This window comes from Strix uralensis, chromosome 2 (assembly GCF_047716275.1).
Source record: "Strix uralensis isolate ZFMK-TIS-50842 chromosome 2, bStrUra1, whole genome shotgun sequence".
Lineage (NCBI taxonomy): Eukaryota > Metazoa > Chordata > Aves > Strigiformes > Strigidae > Strix > Strix uralensis.
Window position 1 is genome coordinate 37844564 of NC_133973.1, and position 9249 is coordinate 37853812.

General features: G+C 39.5%; 1 long non-coding RNA gene across 1 annotated transcript; it reads right to left on the reverse strand.

Moving 5' to 3' along the window:
* Nucleotides 1-6138: 6138 nt before the first annotated feature.
* LOC141940128 (uncharacterized) lies at nucleotides 6139-8324 on the reverse strand. Its single transcript, XR_012627888.1, has 3 exons — nucleotides 8185-8324; nucleotides 7276-7391; nucleotides 6139-6538 (listed from the first exon to the last, which is right to left on the reverse strand). It is a non-coding gene; the product is annotated as an uncharacterized LOC141940128 (long non-coding RNA).
* Between the last annotated feature and the right edge of the window lie 925 nt (nucleotides 8325-9249).

Below are 9249 nucleotides of genomic sequence, written 5' to 3' on the forward strand. Positions count from 1 at the left end.
TCAAGTGATTTAGAGAACCAGGGCCTCGGACACTGTCTTCCAGAGGTGTGTATGACTTTGTTCCAAATAGCATGCCAGATATTTTGTTCCACAAATGTTACATTGTCATTCAAACTCCTGTTTCATCGGGAAGATGGTGAAAGTTGTAAAACTGAGTTAGATGAAACCCAACTTGCACTTAGTTGGCAATTGAGTTTAAGCAAAAAGTAGATTGTATACCTTCTACCTGCACTGTGAGTTGAGAATTAACTCAACAAGCACCAGCAACAAAGGAGTGAGAGTTCATGATAGAACATAGAAAGAGTCCATCTAAGAGAATTTAAATTCCTTAAGTGCTTTCAAAAGCGCTAGGCCTAAATAAAATTCACATTTAAGGGGCTTAGAAAACGTGCTGCCCTGGCTCTCAGCTTTTAGTTGGTGAACTGTAGGAAGACTGGAAGAGGGCCAGTCAGTAGGAAGACCAGAAGAGCTTGTGTTCAAGAGGCAGAAAAAGAAGGTGGCAAAGGAATTCCAGAGCAGTCAGGTCCCTGACCAAAAATAAATACATAAATTTTTAAAATGTGCTAATAGCTAGCCAGGCTGACAAACAACAGTCAATACTAGGTTTATTGAGAACAAATCACGTGACACAAACGTAATCTATCTTTTTGTGGCCAGGTAACCAGCCTGGTATAAGTCTTTCTTTCCTGTCCATGTATGTTAGCAGTGGCATCTCAGAGAAACTCTCTTACTCTGTTTCATTGTCTTGCAGTATTTCTCAGTCTTTTCAGAGAACAGGATTTAATCCAGTGCTTTAGCCTTTTCTTTTTTAAAATGAAATCCTTCTAAAGGGTTGCTTGGTGTGTATGAAGTCAACCAACCTGAAGCTTCAATAGGTTGTAGGGCACCTTTGTCCTCTATGTTAGAGCTAAAATATTTTGCTTCTGTGTTCTGTGAACAGATAGCAGATGGCAACTGTGTCATAGCTTTAAAGATGATACAGAAGAGCACTAATTTGCAACTTGCAACTTTCCAAAAAGATAAAACAAAAACTCCATCTATTCATCCCCTCTGCAAACATTTAAGCTATGCTTTGGTTTTTATACACAAATGGTGCAATATTGCTGTTGGCTTAAGCCAGCATAAAACTACATTGTCTGTGAAGGAGGCTGCCATCCCTCTTTTTGTGCCAGTGCTAGTATTCACACGGTTGTAGTCGCATTCACGTGGTTGAACAGTAACTGAATTAGCTCAATGATCTCACTTAAAAAAACTGCCTTGGTTAGTTTTCAGACAGATCAGAAAGCTGGCCTGACTTACCAGATGCTCATTAATGTCAACAGAAAGAGAGGCAAGTAGGCTGGAAGGAAACTACCTCTGAAGAAGGTGATGAAAGGGGCATAGTTGCACATGGTAGTAGATGCTGGAGTTCCTTGCTGATCTCATTTAAAGCACACCCTCTCAAACAACTGAGAAGTGTGGTGTGGAGGTAGAAATGAGAGGTAGGAAGAGGGTGGGAGTTCTTAAACCAACTTTTCCGCTCAAGAAAATTAAGAATAATAAAGGACAGCATAGGTAATTCTGCTGAAGTCAATAACATATGCCAACTGGGCTGCTCCTAGTGCCCAGAGTCAGGCATGTGTATGAATTTTTGCTAGTTCAGAGCTTAAGTTAACGGCAGTTCTGCCTGCTCAGCACCCCAAGAGTCAGTTCCTTTATAAATTTGAACATGCAAAAGTAAGCTGTGAATTAAAAGGCAGGCTGGGGACCATGCTTGAGCATTCATCAGCGTGTTTTTAGTGCTTGTGACTGTAATGGCGGAACAAATCAGAACACAAGTTAATAAAAATTTTGTGGCTTCCTTGTAAAGCTGAGAACTCTTCTTCAGAGGCAGAAAACTGAGGCACATCATAATTTGCTGGAGATCACATAAGCTCCCCGCTGTAGAGACAGTAATAGAACATACTCTATTTGAGGTGATCTAGAAAGAAAATTACTGTTTGGGGGCTTTAGGTAGGCTTTGCAGATTGCTTTTAATACTTCTTACTTCATGGAATTGTACACCAAAATCCAGATCAGAGCAACCACTCCTCTCCCAGATGTTTAAGTCTAAAGCCTGTGAAAAATAACAGTGCTGCTTAATGATCTAGCTTTGAGAATTTTTTCCATGAGACAGATACTGTGCTTTTTCAAAACTTTCCTTAAAAACTTACTTTTCTTAGAAAACAGGGAACTATTTTTGCTAACTTTCTTCCTCTATAAGGATAAAAAGCCCTGCTTTCAGGAACTTAATTGAGAAGTATCAAACAACCCAAATTTTATGTGTATCTCATTATCAGCTCTGTTTATGATGGTAGAGAGCCTGTACAAAGTGAAAAAATACAAATTAAAAAAAAAAAAGATTAATCACATTTGTGTAAGCAGTGAATGATTAACACAGTTGTTTCTGTGGTATTAAGGAAAAGAATGCCTAGTTTTAAATTTTCATTCTTAAACCTCTGAGAGCTTCTGCACGAGTTCCTCAAGCTCGATCTTGCTCTGCTTCCTGGCAGACACCGTCATTTTTTCAGTACATTTTTTCCTGCTGTTAGCTGTGCTGCAGGGCACCATCTCCGAGGTCATTATCAAAGGGTTTCTTTGTCAGCCTGACAAGCTGTCTCCTCCCGTCTCCACAAAGCCAAGGGCTAGGCCGGTCCCACCGAAATCCACAGAGGTCCCGTGCCAGAGCCGCAGTCAGACATTATGCTGGTTTTACAGACTCGAGTGGACCTGCGCCAGTTTACCTTATCTGATGATCTGGCTCCATGAGAACAAGTACCTCATGACTCACGTCCACCTCATACCTGCTGTGCAGGGGAAGAAGTTGTTTTTCAAGCTGGGCCCCGCAAATCCCAGCAAATAATGTCTCGTTTCTCGTAGAGCTTCTTTCTTCTAGGTGGCGCTGAATAAAGCAAGAGTTCAACGAAGATACCGGGGTTGACAAATAGCCGGTGTCACACAGTGTCGTGGGGCAAGGTGGCAGGGTGAGGCAGGACATGCAGTCCGCAGGCACCCTCTATAGGATCTTCCACGAGAGAGCACTCGGCAGCACTTGCTGGGCAGAAAGCAGCTTCAGAGTCACCCTGAAAATTAAGCAGGGACAAAACCCTAGGTTTCAAACCCGAACAGATTTACATAGTTATTTTAGTACAAATAACTTGCACGAAAAATGTGTAATTTGGTATCAAAATCAGGAAAAAACAGCGCCTCCTTTCACCAAAGTGCTTTCATTCAGATGGATGTTTTATTTGGATTTGTACATGCAAACCAGCATCTTGGAGTGCTAATATAACACTTAAATCTGAACATAAAATTTGAAAAAACTCTGAAAAAACAACTTGGAAATCCATTGTCACTAACGACTATTGCCAAGTAAATAGAGGTGTTAACAAAGCCTCTACATAAAAACTAATATAAGAATGTAAATTCTAAACTAGGTTACTGGCAAGAAAATGGATGCAACTTTTCAGCTTTGCAAAGCCCTCGTGTGAATGAAAACACTGTGAATAATAATAAAGTGAAACAGGTACCTAAGTGGTAGTAGAATAAAACTCTGGAGTGTCATTAAGCAGCATAACTGAGGGAAATGATTTTAAAAGACGATTTTCAAAGTTAGGTCTTCATTAATAAATTATCATGCCATTGTGTCTGCCCCCACAGTTAATTTTGTCTTCCAAAATGTATTTAATAGGCTTATGCCAAGTTGTGGCAATTTAGAACTTGCAGGTCATTCCCTTGCCCTGCGAGTGTGGTTCCACAGCTCAAGTACAAATCTCTAATGCCATGTTTAAATCTGTCTTGTGAAGCCCTGAATGGGCTTTGTGTAAACTAACCTTGGTACCTGCAATGCAGCTTGCACTGAAGGCAGGCAGGCATGGGGACCTACCCAAAGGGGTAAATTGTTGGATATTGCATTAGAGGCTTCTTTCAAGCTATTGTAAAAGATCTGGAAAAGACTCCTCTGTATTCTGGTTGACTAATACTTTCCATTATAAAGGACTCTTTCTTTGGGAAGCATTAACACCTCTGTTGTTCGTTGCAGGCCTTTGATATTTAGCAGGGGAAATCCCAGAGGCTATAGTGGTACCTATTCTTTGCCCAGAGAAACGTGAGTCAGTTTTCCCCGTGAAGTATTAAAAATGCTGGGTCTCTGATTCATGCACAAAGGCAGATTAAAATCAGGCTGCCACCCACAGCTGTCTGGCCTGCCCCCACTGCACAGATGGCTCAGCTGCTCTTGAAACATCAGCTGAATTGCCACAAATTACAGCCAGGCATATTTAATAATACTAAAACCTGAGCACAAGGATCTCAGCTGCCTGCAAAGCAGGAACTTTCAAGGCAGGAACTTTCAAGGCAGTAACAAGGTGGACAGCTATGGAAGCAGATTTTTACAGCTGTCACTTTTAATCTGCCTATATTTGTGACAGGAGTCTTAAATTCCTTTTCTTCCTCTAGCCAAGATTGCTAAACATTGTAGACAACCTGGTCGAGGTTGTTAGGCTGAAGCAGCAGCGAGCACTGCTGCCTGAGCGCCAGTGCACAGTCAGAGGCATCACTTAGGGCTCCCTCCCACAAGCCCTGCTTCCCTGCATAATCTAACTAGCAAAATGGCACAGACCCTTCAGCTGGCCCACTCTCCCCATGCTCTTTGCGACAGCAAATGGAGGAAGCAGAAGGAACAGTTCACCTAAGAGTGTAATGGATCCTATGCACCTCCTCACCCGCTACCAGCCTTCGTGAGGGCCCTGGGCAGGGAAATGTGCTCTTCCAGCTGCGGGGATGAGGGGGAAGGAGTCCTTCCTTCCCCTAAGCCTGCACACAGGCCTAGCGTGGCCTCGCCGTCCTTACATGCAACAGCGGTCAGCAGTTAGATGGTGAGGAGACGGTTTTCTACAGAAGCTGCACAGTGTAAATCCTCCCAAATAGAAGTGCCCCAGAATCCTTGGGGTTACGTGGCAAGTTCACTTCAATGTCAACCAGCCTGTTTTTGTCCAAACTATTCCCAGTCTGATCTCCATTCTGGTTGGCTGGGGACTCACCTGTGTGCAGGCTGATTGCTTGTCCTGGGCTCTCCGTATCAGTTTGTCTACATAAAGAAATGAACATTCAGTAGGCAGTGGTGATGCAATACTGTGCTCTGTATGCTCTGAAAGTGGCTTTCAAAGTGGCACAGCAAGCCCTTCTCAAAGAATAATACCTCTGGGTCCTCAAGGGACGCCAGCTTGGAGTAGCTAATACAGGGTAACTCATTCTTCTAGCTGACTGCATACCACCTTCTCCTGGGTGTAAGTCTTACATTAGTCGGAAGGCTCGTTCAGTTCTTGCTTTAAAAAATGTTTCAAACATCATAATTCACTTTTACTGTGATGAAAGATACCTGTATTTTTGTCTATGCCCTTTATACCAGAATCTAATCAATGGCTTTGCCAAGCACTTTTCCTAACAGGTCAGAATCACTGTGGCTATGTGGAATTATCTATGAAAATACAGTTAGGTACATTTAGCTATGCTGCCAATATCATTCATTTACCTTCTTGTCATTGTACCTGCAGCACCCAACACACAACTATAAAATTTCCATCATACAAATAGCATATAAATCCTGAAGTCAGCTCTGTGAACATCTGTTTTATTTAGACATAACCTTCTTTATTTAAATTATTCCTTTAACAATAGATTGTAGCTTAAAAGTCCAATATAATAAAATCTCTCTATTAACTATTGAAATAATTTAAAAGTCACTAAGTAAAGCTAAGAAATCTGCCAAAATCGTAATTTTTTTTATATACATCTCACAAGCTGTTATCTGATTACTAATAAATAACACAGTGGGCTAATAAAAAATGGGATGGTTTACCTACCAATTCAAACTGTTTGTCTCATGCATTGGCTCAACACTTACCCCATGGGCTATATTTTTAAAATAAATAAATAAATATACACACACATATGTATATGCTATATGAATATACAGAATTTAAGTTTCTTCTCCAAAAGGCTGTAAGTGAATGTATTCTAAGTGCATAATTTTGTGTGTACCCTGGATATATTCTCTAAGCACATTAGAATAATTTAACATGAAAGCTGAGAAAACACAGAATTATATACAAGACCCAACAAGGAAAAAAGTGAAGACTTTAATGCATATTTTGTTTAAAAAAGCAAACCTCTTCTGAAGAGTATACTTTTCACAGTGAAAATCCACAAAAAGGCTGGTTTTCTAGAAAGCTATCTGAATTCCCAAGCCCAGTTCCATTTCTGCTAGTTTTTCCTTCACATTCATTGGTGTTGCTTCATCCTCTTTGGTGGAAGTACAATAGTTTTCAAAGGGCTGTACAGCAGTTTGAAGTTCAGAATACACAGGCTCTGGCATAGAAGTCTCTGTTTCTACCAGAACATTTTCTCCAGTAGCTGGTGACCATGGCTGAAGCTGTGTGAAAAGTACTTCTACTGTTGAAGTGTCTCTTTCACAAGAGTCCCTCCTTCTCTTCCAAAACTATTTTGAATTGGTGAAGACCTGTTTGTAACCATCTCGTTATTAAGAGCCTGACCTAAACCCGTGACAGCATTACATACTGCTAAAATCAAACTCATATGACCCTCATCATCTTCTTTATATCTAAGGGAATAAAATTGAAAGTACTGAAAATACAAGTTACAAACATAACATGTACAGCAGCAAATAAGAATAACATCTAATTAGATTGCCAAAACTGAGAATTTCAGCAATTAAAAGATGAACTAGATTGCTATTTATTAGGTGGCACTCAAACAAAAGACACTCTATATGAAGGAACACCTGCAAGAGGGTTCCAATAAGTAGTTTTTATCCAATATACCTCACATAACAGAAAATAAGAAATACCTATTTATAATTACATTTTATTTGCTGGATTTTCTTGTCCCAATATGGAGAGTATGGCTTGTTTATACTACAGAAACTGTTGATATATTTATGTACTCTCTTTGGTGGATACAACTTGCAGGGTCAAAGAATTTCTTTCAACAATCTGGGTTACACGAATTTCACAGTGGTAAAAGCTATAAAAGCAAAAATACCTTTTTTTTCCTTGGTTTAGCCATCTTTATACTAGGTTTTCCATCATGATAGTGAAATCTAAGTAGTAAATCCTTCCATGCTCGGAATGTTTAAAACGGAACCAAACTTAGTATTTAATTAAATATCTGGATCTCTTAAACAAAACGTTTTTAAAAAATTTTTATGATCTGAACAAGAATCAACTGGTAACATACCTGAAACGAGAATGACTGCTGAGTTTATGAGCTTTTCGAAGATGTAGGGTCAATGTATAACTCCAGGAGAAACATTTCTGACAGATGTGGCATTTATATTTCAGAGTGCCATTACTCTTGGAAAGAAGAATATTAAGAGTCATTGAAGGCTTGCACATATATATGACAAAAACTAATCCTTTGTTGAAAAGTGGAAAACCACACTAACTAGCTGAATACCTTTTTGAAGTTAACTTCCTAAAACATTTAAAATTTGTGGGTTTTAGAACTTGTCTGATGAAGGAACCCCAGTGAACATGAAAATTCTCCGTGTGGCCATCAGTACTGCAGGCATCTCCAACAGCAGTGTGACACATATATTCCACTAAAATATATTTCTTTTACAACATAGCAGTGATCATAACTCAGAAAGTTGAAGAAACAGGCAACAAGTGTGCATAAACTGTAGCAGCCAAAACTGTAGTTTAATGTTGTGGCCAGACTCACGTGATTAAGAGTGATGTAAGCTTTACACACTTTATAGTTTCTCTATTTTCAGGTAACATATTAGTTCTAAGAATGAGCAGAAAGGTGACACTGGTTTTTAATCCCTGAAATATTTTGCTGTTGAGATTAGGATTGGTATGGGTTGGTTTTTTTTTTAAAAAAAAGGGGGAAGGTTGGCCAGAGTTCAAGGCTGTCAGTATGCAACTGCATGCACCCGAGGTAAGCACACAAAATCTATAGGTAAGGATGAGTCAGGTATTTGCATAATGCTTTTAAGAGTCCTGGAAATGCGTGCAAATAAATAGTGGATTTGGTGCAAAAATAAAGCATTTCATTAATGCACAAGAAACTAAATGCACGTAAATTTGAAACTTTAGTCTCATTTATAGCAATATATTTTATTCTGCTATTTAATATACTCACTACATGTGCTCTCTTGTAATGCTGTCTCAAAGTTTGTAAAGTCCGTGAAGTAAAACCACATCCTTCAACATCACAGCTGTAGGCATCTGAATCATTGTGTGTTTCAACATGTTTATGCAGATCATACGCGTTCTTAAAACTGAAAACAAGGTAAAACAAATAACAGATATATAGTACAGAGGAGTAGTCTTGTGGTTAATGTTTAGGACTGTGAGGTAGTAATTTTTGGCTCTGAGAATGACAAGTGAAAGTGGAATATGTGTAAATCACTGCTCTACCTCATTTTTTCCACCTGTGAAAAGGGGACAGTACAGACATCTCTTTGATGTACTCTGGATTTCATTTTCCATTCCCTCTTTCTTCCCACACATCCACACCGTGCCCAAATCTAGGTAATTTTTCCGCAACTGTCTTGCAAGGCATCACCTTCACTTTCTGTTCACGTAGGTAAAATTCTTGTCCATTATCGATCAGACACTTCATCCTCTCTGGTCTAGAAATTCAGATTATTTTCTCTGTCCACCACAGTGTAAACGCAGAAGTACTTAAATATTTGTTTGCTTTATCCCACTTCCATCATATAAAGGCTAAATATCTCCCCCTCTCTGGCAAAGTTAAACATAATTTGCCAGTGCTTATATATGCAACTTGGTCTATCACATCACAACGCTACTATTTTTATTTTATTTCACTGCTGTGTGGCATCATAGGGTGCAAGCAGAAAAGAAACCACCACAGAAAAATAAGCACACAAATCTGCAGAAGGTATAGTAAGCCTGTGGCAGAAAAATCACTCAAAGGAGAAGGCTCTTGACTCTCCCAGCAAACAGCCAGCAATCATTTAGAATGGCAAAACCCACAGTTTAAGGCACTACTGCCACACACTTCAAGTTGTGATGACCATTTTGTAGTACACAGTCTTGCCAAGAAAATGCACCTTTTAACACATCAGTCCTACTTGCACCAGAAGTTCATGAACTACTGTGTCTCAGCAGCTGAAGGCAGATGAACAGCAGATGAATCTATTAAGATTTCTTCATCAAACAGTTGATTATTTTTGTGGTT